General features: G+C 39.6%; 25 non-coding genes across 25 annotated transcripts; all 25 read left to right on the forward strand.

Annotated features, from left to right (window-relative positions):
- Positions 1–83: 83 nt before the first annotated feature.
- Positions 84–155, forward strand: TRNAE-CUC (transfer RNA glutamic acid (anticodon CUC)). The gene has a single exon. It is a non-coding gene; the product is annotated as a tRNA-Glu (tRNA).
- Positions 156–680: 525 nt separating this feature from the next.
- On the forward strand, positions 681–752 carry TRNAE-CUC (transfer RNA glutamic acid (anticodon CUC)). Its single transcript has one exon. It is a non-coding gene; the product is annotated as a tRNA-Glu (tRNA).
- A 1125-nt stretch (positions 753–1877) lies between these two features.
- TRNAE-CUC (transfer RNA glutamic acid (anticodon CUC)) lies at positions 1878–1949 on the forward strand. Its single transcript has one exon. It is a non-coding gene; the product is annotated as a tRNA-Glu (tRNA).
- A 527-nt stretch (positions 1950–2476) lies between these two features.
- On the forward strand, positions 2477–2548 carry TRNAE-CUC (transfer RNA glutamic acid (anticodon CUC)). The gene has a single exon. It is a non-coding gene; the product is annotated as a tRNA-Glu (tRNA).
- Positions 2549–3075: 527 nt separating this feature from the next.
- Positions 3076–3147, forward strand: TRNAE-CUC (transfer RNA glutamic acid (anticodon CUC)). Its single transcript has one exon. It is a non-coding gene; the product is annotated as a tRNA-Glu (tRNA).
- Positions 3148–3674: 527 nt separating this feature from the next.
- On the forward strand, positions 3675–3746 carry TRNAE-CUC (transfer RNA glutamic acid (anticodon CUC)). Its single transcript has one exon. It is a non-coding gene; the product is annotated as a tRNA-Glu (tRNA).
- Positions 3747–4273: 527 nt separating this feature from the next.
- On the forward strand, positions 4274–4345 carry TRNAE-CUC (transfer RNA glutamic acid (anticodon CUC)). The gene has a single exon. It is a non-coding gene; the product is annotated as a tRNA-Glu (tRNA).
- Positions 4346–5471: 1126 nt separating this feature from the next.
- TRNAE-CUC (transfer RNA glutamic acid (anticodon CUC)) lies at positions 5472–5543 on the forward strand. The gene has a single exon. It is a non-coding gene; the product is annotated as a tRNA-Glu (tRNA).
- Positions 5544–6070: 527 nt separating this feature from the next.
- Positions 6071–6142, forward strand: TRNAE-CUC (transfer RNA glutamic acid (anticodon CUC)). Its single transcript has one exon. It is a non-coding gene; the product is annotated as a tRNA-Glu (tRNA).
- Positions 6143–7267: 1125 nt separating this feature from the next.
- Positions 7268–7339, forward strand: TRNAE-CUC (transfer RNA glutamic acid (anticodon CUC)). Its single transcript has one exon. It is a non-coding gene; the product is annotated as a tRNA-Glu (tRNA).
- A 526-nt stretch (positions 7340–7865) lies between these two features.
- Positions 7866–7937, forward strand: TRNAE-CUC (transfer RNA glutamic acid (anticodon CUC)). Its single transcript has one exon. It is a non-coding gene; the product is annotated as a tRNA-Glu (tRNA).
- A 527-nt stretch (positions 7938–8464) lies between these two features.
- On the forward strand, positions 8465–8536 carry TRNAE-CUC (transfer RNA glutamic acid (anticodon CUC)). Its single transcript has one exon. It is a non-coding gene; the product is annotated as a tRNA-Glu (tRNA).
- A 527-nt stretch (positions 8537–9063) lies between these two features.
- Positions 9064–9135, forward strand: TRNAE-CUC (transfer RNA glutamic acid (anticodon CUC)). The gene has a single exon. It is a non-coding gene; the product is annotated as a tRNA-Glu (tRNA).
- A 527-nt stretch (positions 9136–9662) lies between these two features.
- Positions 9663–9734, forward strand: TRNAE-CUC (transfer RNA glutamic acid (anticodon CUC)). Its single transcript has one exon. It is a non-coding gene; the product is annotated as a tRNA-Glu (tRNA).
- Positions 9735–10261: 527 nt separating this feature from the next.
- TRNAE-CUC (transfer RNA glutamic acid (anticodon CUC)) lies at positions 10262–10333 on the forward strand. The gene has a single exon. It is a non-coding gene; the product is annotated as a tRNA-Glu (tRNA).
- A 527-nt stretch (positions 10334–10860) lies between these two features.
- Positions 10861–10932, forward strand: TRNAE-CUC (transfer RNA glutamic acid (anticodon CUC)). Its single transcript has one exon. It is a non-coding gene; the product is annotated as a tRNA-Glu (tRNA).
- Positions 10933–11460: 528 nt separating this feature from the next.
- Positions 11461–11532, forward strand: TRNAE-CUC (transfer RNA glutamic acid (anticodon CUC)). The gene has a single exon. It is a non-coding gene; the product is annotated as a tRNA-Glu (tRNA).
- Positions 11533–12058: 526 nt separating this feature from the next.
- TRNAE-CUC (transfer RNA glutamic acid (anticodon CUC)) lies at positions 12059–12130 on the forward strand. Its single transcript has one exon. It is a non-coding gene; the product is annotated as a tRNA-Glu (tRNA).
- Positions 12131–13256: 1126 nt separating this feature from the next.
- Positions 13257–13328, forward strand: TRNAE-CUC (transfer RNA glutamic acid (anticodon CUC)). The gene has a single exon. It is a non-coding gene; the product is annotated as a tRNA-Glu (tRNA).
- Positions 13329–13855: 527 nt separating this feature from the next.
- Positions 13856–13927, forward strand: TRNAE-CUC (transfer RNA glutamic acid (anticodon CUC)). The gene has a single exon. It is a non-coding gene; the product is annotated as a tRNA-Glu (tRNA).
- A 528-nt stretch (positions 13928–14455) lies between these two features.
- Positions 14456–14527, forward strand: TRNAE-CUC (transfer RNA glutamic acid (anticodon CUC)). Its single transcript has one exon. It is a non-coding gene; the product is annotated as a tRNA-Glu (tRNA).
- Positions 14528–15054: 527 nt separating this feature from the next.
- TRNAE-CUC (transfer RNA glutamic acid (anticodon CUC)) lies at positions 15055–15126 on the forward strand. The gene has a single exon. It is a non-coding gene; the product is annotated as a tRNA-Glu (tRNA).
- A 527-nt stretch (positions 15127–15653) lies between these two features.
- TRNAE-CUC (transfer RNA glutamic acid (anticodon CUC)) lies at positions 15654–15725 on the forward strand. The gene has a single exon. It is a non-coding gene; the product is annotated as a tRNA-Glu (tRNA).
- A 527-nt stretch (positions 15726–16252) lies between these two features.
- TRNAE-CUC (transfer RNA glutamic acid (anticodon CUC)) lies at positions 16253–16324 on the forward strand. The gene has a single exon. It is a non-coding gene; the product is annotated as a tRNA-Glu (tRNA).
- A 527-nt stretch (positions 16325–16851) lies between these two features.
- Positions 16852–16923, forward strand: TRNAE-CUC (transfer RNA glutamic acid (anticodon CUC)). Its single transcript has one exon. It is a non-coding gene; the product is annotated as a tRNA-Glu (tRNA).
- Positions 16924–17423: the final 500 nt, after the last annotated feature.

Here is a 17423-nt window from a genome sequence, read left to right on the forward strand (position 1 = left end):
TAGTAGCCCTTTTCCTCATATTCCATTGCACTTCATACAGAGAACTTCCTTTTCTATCATGGAGTGTTCAACTACTTCATCACTCCCTGGTGGTCTAGAGGTTAGGATTCGGCGCTCTCACCGCCGCGGCCCGGGTTCGATTCCCGGTCAGGGAAAGGGAGGTCTTCTGACTGTTTGACGAAAACACAGATTTATCAAACGTAAAAAAATCTTACACTTCAGAGCATCATTTCTCATATGAAATCGTCTTTAAGTAGACTTGAGAAGCTGTGAGTGGTCAAAACAGATCATGGAAATTGATAACAAAGGGTGAGATGTCTTTCTAAATGAATTTTTGCTACTAAAAGACTTGTGCTCTTGTAGAAAAGAGAATTTTGTCAGAACTATTCAGGCCATGTTTGATATCTGAATCATCAATGTCTTCTTTCGCACCAGTACAATTTATAATGGAGCCAGGAACTCTCAACATCTAGCTCCTCAAAATCATCTTTTTTTGGTGCCAGTACTATACATCAAGGAGGCAAAACTGCTGTGTGGTAAACTTGAAAATTGCTATACATGACCAATCTTCCTCTTCTTTCTTGTAAAACTGATTCCTAGTAGCCCTTTTCCTCATATTCCATTGCACTTCATTCAGAGAACTTCCTTTTCTATCATGGAGTGTTCACCTACTTCATCACTCCCTGGTGGTCTAGTGGTTAGGATTCGGCGCTCTCACCGCCGCGGCCCGTGTTCGATTCCCGGTCAGGGAAAGGGAGGTCTTCTGACTGTTTTTGACGAAAACACAGATTTATCAAAGTAAAAAAATCTTACACTTCAGAGCATCATTTCTCATATGAAATCGTCTTTAAGTAGACTTGAGAAGCTGTGAGTGGTCAAAACAGATCATGGAAATTGATAACAAAGGGTGAGATGTCTTTCTAAATGAATTTTTGCTACTAAAAGACTTGTGCTCTTGTAGAAAAGAGAATTTTGTCAGAACTATTCAGGCCATGTTTGATATCTGAATCATCAATGTCTTCTTTCGCACCAGTACAATTTATAATGGAGCCAGGAACTCTCAACATCTAGCTCCTCAAAATCATCTTTTTTTGGTGCCAGTACTATACATCAAGGAGGCAAAACTGCTGTGTGGTAAACTTGAAAATTGCTATACATGACCAATCTTCCTCTCCTTTCTTGTAAAACTGATTCCTAGTAGCCCTTTTCCTCATATTCCATTGCACTTCATTCAGAGAACTTCCTTTTCTATCATGGAGTGTTCACCTACTTCATCACTCCCTGGTGGTCTAGTGGTTAGGATTCGGCGCTCTTACTGCCGCGGCCCGGGTTCGATTCCCGGTCAGGGAAAGGGAGGTCTTCTGACTGTTTTTGACGAAAACACAGATTTATCAAACGTAAAAAAATCTTACACTTTAGAGCATCATTTCTCATATGAAATCGTCTTTAAGTAGACTTGAGAAGCTGTGAGTGGTCAAAACAGATCATGGAAATTGATAACAAAGGGTGAGATGTCTTTCTAAATGAATTTTTGCTACTAAAAGACTTGTGCTCTTGTAGAAAAGAGAATTTTGTCAGAACTATTCAGGCCATGTTTGATATCTGAATCATCAATGTCTTCTTTCGCACCAGTACAATTTATAATGGAGCCAGGAACTCTCAACATCTAGCTCCTCAAAATCATCTTTTTTTGGTGCCAGTACTATACATCAAGGAGGCAAAACTGCTGTGTGGTAAACTTGAAAATTGCTATACATGACCAATCTTCCTCTCCTTTCTTGTAAAACTGATTCCTAGTAGCCCTTTTCCTCATATTCCATTGCACTTCATTCAGAGAACTTCCTTTTCTATCATGGAGTGTTCACCTACTTCATCACTCCCTGGTGGTCTAGTGGTTAGGATTCGGCGCTCTCACTGCCGCGGCCCGGGTTCGATTCCCGGTCAGGGAAAGGGAGGTCTTCTGACTGTTTTTGACGAAAACACAGATTTATCAAACGTAAAAAAATCTTACACTTCAGAGCATCATTTCTCATATGAAATCGTCTTTAAGTAGACTTGAGAAGCTGTGAGTGGTCAAAACAGATCATGGAAATTGATAACAAAGGGTGAGATGTCTTTCTAAATGAATTTTTGCTACTAAAAGACTTGTGCTCTTGTAGAAAAGAGAATTTTGTCAGAACTATTCAGGCCATGTTTGATATCTGAATCATCAATGTCTTCTTTCGCACCAGTACAATTTATAATGGAGCCAGGAACTCTCAACATCTAGCTCCTCAAAATCATCTTTTTTTGGTGCCAGTACTATACATCAAGGAGGCAAAACTGCTGTGTGGTAAACTTGAAAACTGCTATACATGACCAATCTTCCTCTCCTTTCTTGTAAAACTGATTCCTAGTAGCCCTTTTCCTCATATTCCATTGCACTTCATTCAGAGAACTTCCTTTTCTATCATGGAGTGTTCACCTACTTCATCACTCCCTGGTGGTCTAGTGGTTAGGATTCGGCACTCTCACCGCCGCGGCCCGGGTTCGATTCCTGGTCAGGGAAAGGGAGGTATTCTGACTGTTTTTGACAAAAACACAGACTTATCAAACGTAAAAAAATCTTACACTTCAGAGCATCATTTCTCATATGAAATCGTCTTTAATTAGACTTGAGAAGCTGTGAGTGGTCAAAACAGATCATGGAAATTGATAACAAAGGGTGAGATGTCTTTCTAAATGAATTTTTGCTACTAAAAGACTTGTGCTCTTGTAGAAAAGAGAATTTTGTCAGAACTATTCAGGCCATGTTTGATATCTGAATCATCAATGTCTTCTTTCGCACCAGTACAATTTATAATGGAGCCAGGAACTCTCAACATCTAGCTCCTCAAAATCATCTTTTTTTGGTGCCAGTACTATACATCAAGGAGGCAAAACTGCTGTGTGGTAAACTTGAAAATTGCTATACATGATCAATCTTCCTCTCCTTTCTTGTAAAACTGATTCCTAGTAGCCCTTTTCCTCATATTCCATTGCACTTCATACAGAGAACTTCCTTTTCTATCATGGAGTGTTCACCTACTTCATCACTCCCTGGTGGTCTAGAGGTTAGGATTCGGCGCTCTCACTGCCGCGGCCCGGGTTCGATTCCCGGTCAGGGAAAGGGAGGTCTTCTGACTGTTTTTGACGAAAACACAGATTTATCAAACGTAAAAAAATCTTACACTTCAGAGCATCATTTCTCATATGAAATCGTCTTTAAGTAGACTTGAGAAGCTGTGAGTGGTCAAAACAGATCATGGAAATTGATAACAAAGGGTGAGATGTCTTTCTAAATGAATTTTTGCTACTAAAAGACTTGTGCTCTTGTAGAAAAGAGAATTTTGTCAGAACTATTCAGGCCATGTTTGATATCTGAATCATCAATGTCTTCTTTCGCACCAGTACAATTTATAATGGAGCCAGGAACTCTCAACATCTAGCTCCTCAAAATCATCTTTTTTTGGTGCCAGTACTATACATCAAGGAGGCAAAACTGCTGTGTGGTAAACTTGAAAACTGCTATACATGACCAATCTTCCTCTCCTTTCTTGTAAAACTGATTCCTAGTAGCCCTTTTCCTCATATTCCATTGCACTTCATTCAGAGAACTTCCTTTTCTATCATGGAGTGTTCACCTACTTCATCACTCCCTGGTGGTCTAGTGGTTAGGATTCGGCACTCTCACCGCCGCGGCCCGGGTTCGATTCCTGGTCAGGGAAAGGGAGGTATTCTGACTGTTTTTGACAAAAACACAGACTTATCAAACGTAAAAAAATCTTACACTTCAGAGCATCATTTCTCATATGAAATCGTCTTTAATTAGACTTGAGAAGCTGTGAGTGGTCAAAACAGATCATGGAAATTGATAACAAAGGGTGAGATGTCTTTCTAAATGAATTTTTGCTACTAAAAGACTTGTGCTCTTGTAGAAAAGAGAATTTTGTCAGAACTATTCAGGCCATGTTTGATATCTGAATCATCAATGTCTTCTTTCGCACCAGTACAATTTATAATGGAGCCAGGAACTCTCAACATCTAGCTCCTCAAAATCATCTTTTTTTGGTGCCAGTACTATACATCAAGGAGGCAAAACTGCTGTGTGGTAAACTTGAAAATTGCTATACATGATCAATCTTCCTCTCCTTTCTTGTAAAACTGATTCCTAGTAGCCCTTTTCCTCATATTCCATTGCACTTCATACAGAGAACTTCCTTTTCTATCATGGAGTGTTCACCTACTTCATCACTCCCTGGTGGTCTAGAGGTTAGGATTCTGCGCTCTCACCGCAGCGGCCCGGGTTCGATTCCCGGTCAGGGAAAGGGAGGTCTTCTGACTGTTTTTGACGAAAACACAGATTTATCAAACGTAAAAAAATCTTACACTTCAGAGCATCATTTCTCATATGAAATCGTCTTTAAGTAGACTTGAGAAGCTGTGAGTGGTCAAAACAGATCATGGAAATTGATAACAAAGGGTGAGATGTCTTTCTAAATGAATTTTTGCTACTAAAAGACTTGTGCTCTTGTAGAAAAGAGAATTTTGTCAGAACTATTCAGGCCATGTTTGATATCTGAATCATCAATGTCTTCTTTCGCACCAGTACAATTTATAATGGAGCCAGGAACTCTCAACATCTAGCTCCTCAAAATCATCTTTTTTTGGTGCCAGTACTATACATCAAGGAGGCAAAACTGCTGTGTGGTAAACTTGAAAATTGCTATACATGACCAATCTTCCTCTTCTTTCTTGTAAAACTGATTCCTAGTAGCCCTTTTCCTCATATTCCATTGCACTTCATTCAGAGAACTTCCTTTTCTATCATGGAGTGTTCACCTACTTCATCACTCCCTGGTGGTCTAGTGGTTAGGATTCGGCGCTCTAACCGCCGCGGCCCGGGTTCGATTGCCGGTCAGGGAAAGGGATGTCTTCTGACTGTTTTTGACAAAAACACAGACTTATCAAACGTAAAAAAATCTTACACTTCAAAGCATCATTTCTCATATGAAATCGTCTTTAATTAGACTTGAGAAGCTGTGAGTGGTCAAAACAGATCATGGTAATTGATAACAAAGGGTGAGATGTCTTTCTAAATGAATTTTTGCTACTAAAAGACTTGTGCTCTTGTAGAAAAGAGAATTTTGTCAGAACTATTCAGGCCATGTTTGATATCTGAATCATCAATGTCTTCTTTCGCACCAGTACAATTTATAATGGAGCCAGGAACTCTCAACATCTAGCTCCTCAAAATCATCTTTTTTTGGTGCCAGTACTATACATCAAGGAGGCAAAACTGCTGTGTGGTAAACTTGAAAATTGCTATACATGACCAATCTTCCTCTCCTTTCTTGTAAAACTGATTCCTAGTAGCCCTTTTCCTCATATTCCATTGCACTTCATTCAGAGAACTTCCTTTTCTATCATGGAGTGTTCACCTACTTCATCACTCCCTGGTGGTCTAGTGGTTAGGATTCGGCGCTCTCACCGCCGCGGTCCGGGTTCGATTCCCGGTCAGGAAAAGGGAGGTATTCTGACTGTTTTTGACAAAAACACAGACTTATCAAACGTAAAAAAATCTTACACTTCAAAGCATCATTTCTCATATGAAATCGTCTTTAATTAGACTTGAGAAGCTGTGAGTGGTCAAAACAGATCATGGAAATTGATAACAAAGGGTGAGATGTCTTTCTAAATGAATTTTTGCTACTAAAAGACTTGTGCTCTTGTAGAAAAGAGAATTTTGTCAGAACTATTCAGGCCATGTTTGATATCTGAATCATCAATGTCTTCTTTCGCACCAGTACAATTTATAATGGAGCCAGGAACTCTCAACATCTAGCTCCTCAAAATCATCTTTTTTTGGTGCCAGTACTATACATCAAGGAGGCAAAACTGCTGTGTGGTAAACTTGAAAATTGCTATACATGATCAATCTTCCTCTCCTTTCTTGTAAAACTGATTCCTAGTAGCCCTTTTCCTCATATTCCATTGCACTTCATTCAGAGAACTTCCTTTTCTATCATGGAGTGTTCACCTACTTCATCACTCCCTGGTGGTCTAGAGGTCAGGATTCGGCGCTCTCACCGCCGCGGCCCGTGTTCGATTCCCGGTCAGGGAAAGGGAGGTCTTCTGACTGTTTTTGACGAAAACACAGATTTATCAAAGTAAAAAAATCTTACACTTCAGAGCATCATTTCTCATATGAAATCGTCTTTAAGTAGACTTGAGAAGCTGTGAGTGTTCAAAACAGATCATGGAAATTGATAACAAAGGGTGAGATGTCTTTCTAAATGAATTTTTGCTACTAAAAGACTTGTGCTCTTGTAGAAAAGAGAATTTTGTCAGAACTATTCAGGCCATGTTTGATATCTGAATCATCAATGTCTTCTTTCGCACCAGTACAATTTATAATGGAGCCAGGAACTCTCAACATCTAGCTCCTCAAAATCATCTTTTTTTGGTGCCAGTACTATACATCAAGGAGGCAAAACTGCTGTGTGGTAAACTTGAAAATTGCTATACATGACCAATCTTCCTCTTCTTTCTTGTAAAACTGATTCCTAGTAGCCTTTTTCCTCATATTCCATTGCACTTCATTCAGAGAACTTCCTTTTCTATCATGGAGTGTTCACCTACTTCATCACTCCCTGGTGGTCTAGTGGTTAGGGTTCGACGCTCTCACCGCCGCGGCCCGGGTTCGATTGCCGGTCAGGGAAAGGGAGGTCTTCTGACTGTTTTTGACAAAAACACAGACTTATCAAACGTAAAAAAATCTTACACTTCAAAGCATCATTTCTCATATGAAATCGTCTTTAATTAGACTTGAGAAGCTGTGAGTGGTCAAAACAGATCATGGTAATTGATAACAAAGGGTGAGATGTCTTTCTAAATGAATTTTTGCTACTAAAAGACTTGTGCTCTTGTAGAAAAGAGAATTTTGTCAGAACTATTCAGGCCATGTTTGATATCTGAATCATCAATGTCTTCTTTCGCACCAGTACAATTTATAATGGAGCCAGGAACTCTCAACATCTAGCTCCTCAAAATCATCTTTTTTTGGTGCCAGTACTATACATCAAGGAGGCAAAACTGCTGTGTGGTAAACTTGAAAATTGCTATACATGACCAATCTTCCTCTCCTTTCTTGTAAAACTGATTCCTAGTAGCCCTTTTCCTCATATTCCATTGCACTTCATTCAGAGAACTTCCTTTTCTATCATGGAGTGTTCACCTACTTCATCACTCCCTGGTGGTCTAGTGGTTAGGATTCGGCGCTCTCACCGCCGCGGCCCGGGTTTGATTCCCGGTCAGGGAAAGGGAGGTCTTCTGACTGTTTTTGACGAAAACACAGATTTATCAAACGTAAAAAAATCTTACACTTCAGAGCATCATTTCTCATATGAAATCGTCTTTAAGTAGACTTGAGAAGCTGTGAGTGGTCAAAACAGATCATGGAAATTGATAACAAAGGGTGAGATGTCTTTCTAAATGAATTTTTGCTACTAAAAGATTTGTGCTCTTGTAGAAAAGAGAATTTTGTCAGAACTATTCAGGCTATGTTTGATATCTGAATCATCAATGTCTTCTTTCGCACCAGTACAATTTATAATGGAGCCAGGAACTCTCAACATCTAGCTCCTCAAAATCATCTTTTTTTGGTGCCAGTACTATACATCAAGGAGGCAAAACTGCTGTGTGGTAAACTTGAAAATTGCTATACATGACCAATCTTCCTCTCCTTTCTTGTAAAACTGATTCCTAGTAGCCCTTTTCTCATATTCCATTGCACTTCATTCAGAGAACTTCCTTTTCTATCATGGAGTGTTCACCTACTTCATCACTCCCTGGTGGTCTAGTGGTTAGGATTCGGCGCTCTCACCGCTGCGGCCCGGGTTCGATTCCTGGTCAGGGAAAGGGAGGTCTTCTAACTGTTTTTGACAAAAACACAGACTTATCAAACGTAAAAAAATCTTACACTTCAAAGCATCATTTCTCATATGAAATCGTCTTTAATTAGACTTGAGAAGCTGTGAGTGGTCAAAACAGATCATGGAAATTGATAACAAAGGGTGAGATCTCGTTCTAAATGAATTTTTGCTACTAAAAGACTTGTGCTCTTGTAGAAAAGAGAATTTTGTCAGAACTATTCAGGCCATGTTTGATATCTGAATCATCAATGTCTTCTTTCGCACCAGTACAATTTATAATGGAGCCAGGAACTCTCAACATCTAGCTCCTCAAAATCATCTTTTTTTGGTGCCAGTACTATACATCAAGGAGGCAAAACTGCTGTGTGGTAAACTTGAAAATTGCTATACATGATCAATCTTCCTCTCCTTTCTTGTAAAACTGATTCCTAGTAGCCCTTTTCCTCATATTCCATTGCACTTCATTCAGAGAACTTCCTTTTCTATCATGGAGTGTTCACCTACTTCATCACTCCCTGGTGGTCTAGAGGTTAGGATTCGGCGCTCTCACTGCTGCGGCCCGGGTTCGATTCCCGGTCAGGGAAAGGGAGGTCTTCTGACTGTTTTTGACGAAAACACAGATTTATCAAACGTAAAAAAATCTTACACTTCAGAGCATCATTTCTCATATGAAATCGTCTTTAATTAGACTTGAGAAGCTGTGAGTGGTCAAAACAGATCATGGTAATTGATAACAAAGGGTGAGATGTCTTTCTAAATGAATTTTTGCTACTAAAAGACTTGTGCTCTTGTAGAAAAGAGAATTTTGTCAGAACTATTCAGGCCATGTTTGATATCTGAATCATCAATGTCTTCTTTCGCACCAGTACAATTTATAATGGAGCCAGGAACTCTCAACATCTAGCTCCTCAAAATCATCTTTTTTTGGTGCCAGTACTATACATCAAGGAGGCAAAACTGCTGTGTGGTAAACTTGAAAATTGCTATACATGATCAATCTTCCTCTCCTTTCTTGTAAAACTGATTCCTAGTAGCCCTTTTCCTCATATTCCATTGCACTTCATTCAGAGAACTTCCTTTTCTATCATGGAGTGTTCACCTACTTCATCACTCCCTGGTGGTCTAGTGGTTAGGATTCGGCGCTCTCACCGCCGTGGCCCGGGTTCGATTGCCGGTCAGGGAAAGGGAGGTCTTCTGACTGTTTTTGACAAAAACACAGACTTATCAAACGTAAAAAAATCTTACACTTCAAAGCATCATTTCTCATATGAAATCGTCTTTAATTAGACTTGAGAAGCTGTGAGTGGTCAAAACAGATCATGGTAATTGATAACAAAGGGTGAGATGTCTTTCTAAATGAATTTTTGCTACTAAAAGACTTGTGCTCTTGTAGAAAAGAGAATTTTGTCAGAACTATTCAGGCCATGTTTGATATCTGAATCATCAATGTCTTCTTTCGCACCAGTACAATTTATAATGGAGCCAGGAACTCTCAACATCTAGCTCCTCAAAATCATCTTTTTTTGGTGCCAGTACTATACATCAAGGAGGCAAAACTGCTGTGTGGTAAACTTGAAAATTGCTATACATGATCAATCTTCCTCTCCTTTCTTGTAAAACTGATTCCTAGTAGCCCTTTTCCTCATATTCCATTGCACTTCATTCAGAGAACTTCCTTTTCTATCATGGAGTGTTCACCTACTTCATCACTCCCTGGTCGTCTAGAGGTTAGGATTCGGTGCTCTCACCGCCGCGGCCCGGGTTCGATTCCCGGTCAGGGAAAGGGAGGTCTTCTGACTGTTTTTGACGAAAACACCGATTTATCAAACGTAAAAAAATCTTACACTTCAGAGCATCATTTCTCATATGAAATCGTCTTTAAGTAGACTTGAGAAGCTGTGAGTGGTCAAAACAGATCATGGAAATTGATAACAAAGGGTGAGATGTCTTTCTAAATGAATTTTTGCTACTAAAAGACTTGTGCTCTTGTAGAAAAGAGAATTTTGTCAGAACTATTCAGGCCATGTTTGATATCTGAATCATCAATGTCTTCTTTCGCACCAGTACAATTTATAATGGAGCCAGGAACTCTCAACATCTAGCTCCTCAAAATCATCTTTTTTTGGTGCCAGTACTATACATCAAGGAGGCAAAACTGCTGTGTGGTAAACTTGAAAATTGCTATACATGACCAATCTTCCTCTCCTTTCTTGTAAAACTGATTCCTAGTAGCCCTTTTCCTCATATTCCATTGCACTTCATTCAGAGAACTTCCTTTTCTATCATGGAGTGTTCACCTACTTCGTCACTCCCTGGTGGTCTAGTGGTTAGGATTCGGCGCTCTCACCGCCGCGGCCCGGGGTCGATTGCCGGTCAGGGAAAGGGAGGTCTTCAGACTGCTTTTGACAAAAACACAGACTTTTCAAACGTAAAAAAATCTTACACTTCAAAGCATCATTTCTCATATGAAATCGTCTTTAATTAGACTTGAGAAGCTGTGAGTGGTCAAAACAGATCATGGTAATTGATAACAAAGGGTGAGATGTCTTTCTAAATGAATTTTTGCTACTAAAAGACTTGTGCTCTTGTAGAAAAGAGAATTTTGTCAGAACTATTCAGGCCATGTTTGATATCTGAATCATCAATGTCTTCTTTCGCACCAGTACAATTTATAATGGAGCCAGGAACTCTCAACATCTAGCTCCTCAAAATCATCTTTTTTTGGTGCCAGTACTATACATCAAGGAGGCAAAACTGCTGTGTGGTAAACTTGAAAATTGCTATACATGACCAATCTTCCTCTCCTTTCTTGTAAAACTGATTCCTAGTAGCCCTTTTCCTCATATTCCATTGCACTTCATTCAGAGAACTTCCTTTTCTATCATGGAGTGTTCACCTACTTCATCACTCCCTGGTGGTCTAGTGGTTAGGATTCGGCGCTCTCACTGCCACTGCCTGGGTTCGATTCCCGGTCAGGGAAAGGGAAGTCTTCTGACTGTTTTTGACGAAAACACAGATTTATCAAACTTAAAAAAAATCTTACACTTCAGAGCATCATTTCTCATATGAAATCGTCTTTAAGTAGACTTGAGAAGCTGTGAGTGGTCAAAACAGATCATGGAAATTGATAACAAAGGGTGAGATGTCTTTCTAAATGAATTTTTGCTACTAAAAGACTTGTGCTCTTGTAGAAAAGAGAATTTTGTCAGAACTATTTAGGCCATGTTTGATATCTGAATCATCAATGTCTTCTTTCGCACCAGTACAATTTATAATGGAGCCAGGAACTCTCAACATCTAGCTCCTCAAAATCATCTTTTTTTGGTGCCAGTACTATACATCAAGGAGGCAAAACTGCTGTGTGGTAAACTTGAAAATTGCTATACATGACCAATCTTCCTCTCCTTTCTTGTAAAACTGATTCCTAGTAGCCCTTTTCCTCATATTCCATTGCACTTCATTCAGAGAACTTCCTTTTCTATCATGGAGTGTTCACCTACTTCATCACTCCCTGGTGGTCTAGTGGTTAGGATTCGGCGCTCTCACCGCCGCGGCCCGGGTTCGATTCCCGGTCAGGGAAAGGGAGGTCTTCTGACTGTTTTTGACGAAAACACAGATTTATCAAACGTAAAAAAATCTTACACTTCAGAGCATCATTTCTCATATGAAATCGTCTTTAAGTAGACTTGAGAAGCTGTGAGTGGTCAAAACAGATCATGGAAATTGATAACAAAGGGTGAGATGTCTTTCTAAATGAATTTTTGCTACTAAAAGACTTGTGCTCTTGTAGAAAAGAGAATTTTGTCAGAACTATTCAGGCTATGTTTGATATCTGAATCATCAATGTCTTCTTTCGCACCAGTACAATTTATAATGGAGCCAGGAACTCTCAACATCTAGCTCCTCAAAATCATCTTTTTTTGGTGCCAGTACTATACATCAAGGAGGCAAAACTGCTGTGTGGTAAACTTGAAAATTGCTATACATGACCAATCTTCCTCTCCTTTCTTGTAAAACTGATTCCTAGTAGCCCTTTTCTCATATTCCATTGCACTTCATTCAGAGAACTTCCTTTTCTATCATGGAGTGTTCACCTACTTCATCACTCCCTGGTGGTCTAGTGGTTAGGATTCGGCGCTCTCACCGCTGCGGCCCGGGTTCGATTCCCGGTCAGGGAAAGGGAGGTCTTCTGACTGTTTTTGACGAAAACACAGATTTATCAAACGTAAAAAAATCTTACACTTCAGAGCATCATTTCTCATATGAAATCGTCTTTAAGTAGACTTGAGAAGCTGTGAGTGGTCAAAACAGATCATGGAAATTGATAACAAAGGGTGAGATGTCTTTCTAAATGAATTTTTGCTACTAAAAGACTTGTGCTCTTGTAGAAAAGAGAATTTTGTCAGAACTATTCAGGCCATGTTTGATATCTGAATCATCAATGTCTTCTTTCGCACCAGTACAATTTATAATGGAGCCAGGAACTCTCAACATCTAGCTCCTCAAAATCATCTTTTTTTGGTGCCAGTACTATACATCAAGGAGGCAAAACTGCTGTGTGGTAAACTTGAAAATTGCTATACATGACCAATCTTCCTCTCCTTTCTTGTAAAACTGATTCCTAGTAGCCCTTTTCCTCATATTCCATTGCACTTCATTCAGAGAACTTCCTTTTCTATCATGGAGTGTTCACCTACTTCATCACTCCCTGGTGGTCTAGTGGTTAGTATTCGGCGCTCTCACCGCCGCGGCCCGTGTTCGATTCCTGGTCAGGGAAAGGGAGGTCTTCTGACTGTTTTTGACAAAAACACAGACTTATCAAACGTAAAAAAATCTTACACTTCAAAGCATCATTTCTCATATGAAATCGTCTTTAATTAGACTTGAGAAGCTGTGAGTGGTCAAAACAGATCATGGAAATTGATAACAAAGGGTGAGATGTCTTTCTAAATGAATTTTTGCTACTAAAAGACTTGTGCTCTTGTAGAAAAGAGAATTTTGTCAGAACTATTCAGGCCATGTTTGATATCTGAATCAACAATGTCTTCTTTCGCACCAGTACAATTTATAATGGAGCCAGGAACTCTCAACATCTAGCTCCTCAAAATCATCTTTTTTTGGTGCCAGTACTATACATCAAGGAGGCAAAACTGCTGTGTGGTAAACTTGAAAATTGCTATACATGATCAATCTTCCTCTCCTTTCTTGTAAAACTGATTCCTAGTAGCCCTTTTCCTCATATTCCATTGCACTTCATTCAGAGAACTTCCTTTTCTATCATGGAGTGTTCACCTACTTCATCACTCCCTGGTCATCTAGAGGTTAGGATTCGGTGCTCTCACCGCCGCGGCCCGGGTTCGATTCCCGGTCAGGGAAAGGGAGGTCTTCTGACTGTTTTTGACGAAAACACAGATTTATCAAACGTAAAAAAATCTTACACTTCAGAGCATCATTTCTCATATGAAATCGTCTTTAAGTAGACTTGAGAAGCTGTGAGTGGTCAAAACAGATCATGGAAATTGATAACAAAGGGTGAGATGTCTTTCTAAATGAATTTTTGCTACTAAAAGACTTGTGCTCTTGTAGAAAAGAGAATTTTGTCAGAACTATTCAGGCCATGTTTGATATCTGAATCATCAATGTCTTCTTTCGCACCAGTACAATTTATAATGGAGCCAGGAACTCTCAACATCTAGCTCCTCAAAATCATCTTTTTTTGGTGCCAGTACTATACATCAAGGAGGCAAAACTGCTGTGTGGTAAACTTGAAAATTGCTATACATGACCAATCTTCCTCTCCTTTCTTGTAAAACTGATTCCTAGTAGCCCTTTTCCTCATATTCCATTGCACTTCATTCAGAGAACTTCCTTTTCTATCATGGAGTGTTCACCTACTTCATCACTCCCTGGTGGTCTAGTGGTTAGGATTCGGCGCTCTCACTGCCGCTGCCCGGGTTCGATTCCCGGTCAGGGAAAGGGAAGTCTTCTGACTGTTTTTGACGAAAACACAGATTTATCAAACTTAAAAAAAATCTTACACTTCAGAGCATCATTTCTCATATGAAATCGTCTTTAAGTAGACTTGAGAAGCTGTGAGTGGTCAAAACAGATCATGGAAATTGATAACAAAGGGTGAGATGTCTTTCTAAATGAATTTTTGCTACTAAAAGACTTGTGCTCTTGTAGAAAAGAGAATTTTGTCAGAACTATTCAGGCCATGTTTGATATCTGAATCATCAATGTCTTCTTTCGCACCAGTACAATTTATAATGGAGCCAGGAACTCTCAACATCTAGCTCCTCAAAATCATCTTTTTTTGGTGCCAGTACTATACATCAAGGAGGCAAAACTGCTGTGTGGTAAACTTGAAAATTGCTATACATGACCAATCTTCCTCTCCTTTCTTGTAAAACTGATTCCTAGTAGCCCTTTTCCTCATATTCCATTGCACTTCATTCAGAGAACTTCCTTTTCTATCATGGAGTGTTCACCTACTTCATCACTCCCTGGTGGTCTAGTGGTTAGGATTCGGCGCTCTCACCGCCGCGGCCCGGGTTCGATTCCCGGTCAGGGAAAGGGAGGTCTTCTGACTGTTTTTGACGAAAACACAGATTTATCAAACGTAAAAAAATCTTACACTTCAGAGCATCATTTCTCATATGAAATCGTCTTTAAGTAGACTTGAGAAGCTGTGAGTGGTCAAAACAGATCATGGAAATTGATAACAAAGGGTGAGATGTCTTTCTAAATGAATTTTTGCTACTAAAAGACTTGTGCTCTTGTAGAAAAGAGAATTTTGTCAGAACTATTCAGGCCATGTTTGATTTCTGAATCATCAATGTCTTCTTTCGCACCAGTACAATTTATAATGGAGCCAGGAACTCTCAACATCTAGCTCCTCAAAATCATCTTTTTTTGGTGCCAGTACTATACATCAAGGAGGCAAAACTGCTGTGTGGTAAACTTGAAAATTGCTATACATGACCAATCTTCCTCTCCTTTCTTGTAAAACTGATTCCTAGTAGCCCTTTTCCTCATATTCCATTGCACTTCATTCAGAGAACTTCCTTTTCTATCATGGAGTGTTCACCTACTTCATTACTCCCTGGTGGTCTAGTGGTTAGGATTCGGCGCTCTCACCGCCGCGGCCCGGGTTCGATTCCCGGTCAGGGAAAGGGAGGTCTTCTGACTGTTTTTGACGAAAACACAGATTTATCAAACGTAAAAAAATCTTACACTTCAGAGCATCATTTCTCATATGAAATCGTCTTTAAGTAGACTTGAGAAGCTGTGAGTGGTCAAAACAGATCATGGAAATTGATAACAAAGGGTGAGATGTCTTTCTAAATGAATTTTTGCTACTAAAAGACTTGTGCTCTTGTAGAAAAGAGAATTTTGTCAGAACTATTCAGGCCATGTTTGATATCTGAATCATCAATGTCTTCTTTCGCACCAGTACAATTTATAATGGAGCCAGGAACTCTCAACATCTAGCTCCTCAAAATCATCTTTTTTTGGTGCCAGTACTATACATCAAGGAGGCAAAACTGCTGTGTGGTAAACTTGAAAATTGCTATACATGACCAATCTTCCTCTCCTTTCTTGTAAAACTGATTCCTAGTAGCCCTTTTCCTCATATTCCATTGCACTTCATTCAGAGAACTTCCTTTTCTATCATGGAGTGTTCACCTACTTCATCACTCCCTGGTGGTCTAGTGGTTAGGATTCGGCGCTCTCACCGCCGCGGCCCGGGTTCGATTCCCGGTCAGGGAAAGGGAGGTCTTCTGACTGTTTTTGACGAAAACACAGATTTATCAAACGTAAAAAAATCTTACACTTCAGAGCATCATTTCTCATATGAAATCGTCTTTAAGTAGACTTGAGAAGCTGTGAGTGGTCAAAACAGATCATGGAAATTGATAACAAAGGGTGAGATGTCTTTCTAAATGAATTTTTGCTACTAAAAGACTTGTGCTCTTGTAGAAAAGAGAATTTTGTCAGAACTATTCAGGCCATGTTTGATATCTGAATCATCAATGTCTTCTTTCGCACCAGTACAATTTATAATGGAGCCAGGAACTCTCAACATCTAGCTCCTCAAAATCATCTTTTTTTGGTGCCAGTACTATACATCAAGGAGGCAAAACTGCTGTGTGGTAAACTTGAAAATTGCTATACATGACCAATCTTCCTCTCCTTTCTTGTAAAACTGATTCCTAGTAGCCCTTTTCCTCATATTCCATTGCACTTCATTCAGAGAACTTCCTTTTCTATCATGGAGTGTTCACCTACTTCATCACTCCCTGCTGGTCTAGTGGTTAGGATTCGGCGCTCTCACCGCCGCGGCCCGGGTTCGATTCCCGGTCAGGGAAAGGGAGGTCTTCTGACTGTTTTTGACGAAAACACAGATTTATCAAACGTAAAAAAATCTTACACTTCAGAGCATCATTTCTCATATGAAATCGTCTTTAAGTAGACTTGAGAAGCTGTGAGTGGTCAAAACAGATCATGGAGATTGATAACAAAGGGTGAGATGTCTTTCTAAATGAATTTTTGCTACTAAAAGACTTGTGCTCTTGTAGAAAAGAGAATTTTGTCAGAACTATTCAGGCCATGTTTGATATCTGAATCATCAATGTCTTCTTTCGCACCAGTACAATTTATAATGGAGCCAGGAACTCTCAACATCTAGCTCCTCAAAATCATCTTTTTTTGGTGCCAGTACTATACATCAAGGAGGCAAAACTGCTGTGTGGTAAACTTGAAAATTGCTATACATGACCAATCTTCCTCTCCTTTCTTGTAAAACTGATTCCTAGTAGCCCTTTTCCTCATATTCCATTGCACTTCATTCAGAGAACTTCCTTTTCTATCATGGAGTGTTCACCTACTTCATTACTCCCTGGTGGTCTAGTGGTTAGGATTCGGCGCTCTCACCGCCGCGGCCCGGGTTCGATTCCCGGTCAGGGAAAGGGAGGTCTTCTGACTGTTTTTGACGAAAACACAGATTTATCAAACGTAAAAAAATCTTACACTTCAGAGCATCATTTCTCATATGAAATCGTCTTTAAGTAGACTTGAGAAGCTGTGAGTGGTCAAAACAGATCATGGAAATTGATAACAAAGGGTGAGATGTCTTTCTAAATGAATTTTTGCTACTAAAAGACTTGTGCTCTTGTAGAAAAGAGAATTTTGTCAGAACTATTCAGGCCATGTTTGATATCTGAATCATCAATGTCTTCTTTCGCACCAGTACAATTTATAATGGAGCCAGGAACTCTCAACATCTAGCTCCTCAAAATCATCTTTTTTTGGTGCCAGTACTATACATCAAGGAGGCAAAACTGCTGTGTGGTAAACTTGAAAATTGCTATACATGACCAATCTTCCTCTCCTTTCTTGTAAAACTGATTCCTAGTAGCCCTTTTCCTCATATTCCATTGCACTTCATTCAGAGAACTTCCTTTTCTA

Source organism: Pseudophryne corroboree, chromosome 8, assembly GCF_028390025.1.
Source record: "Pseudophryne corroboree isolate aPseCor3 chromosome 8, aPseCor3.hap2, whole genome shotgun sequence".
In the NCBI taxonomy this organism is placed as follows: domain Eukaryota; kingdom Metazoa; phylum Chordata; class Amphibia; order Anura; family Myobatrachidae; genus Pseudophryne; species Pseudophryne corroboree.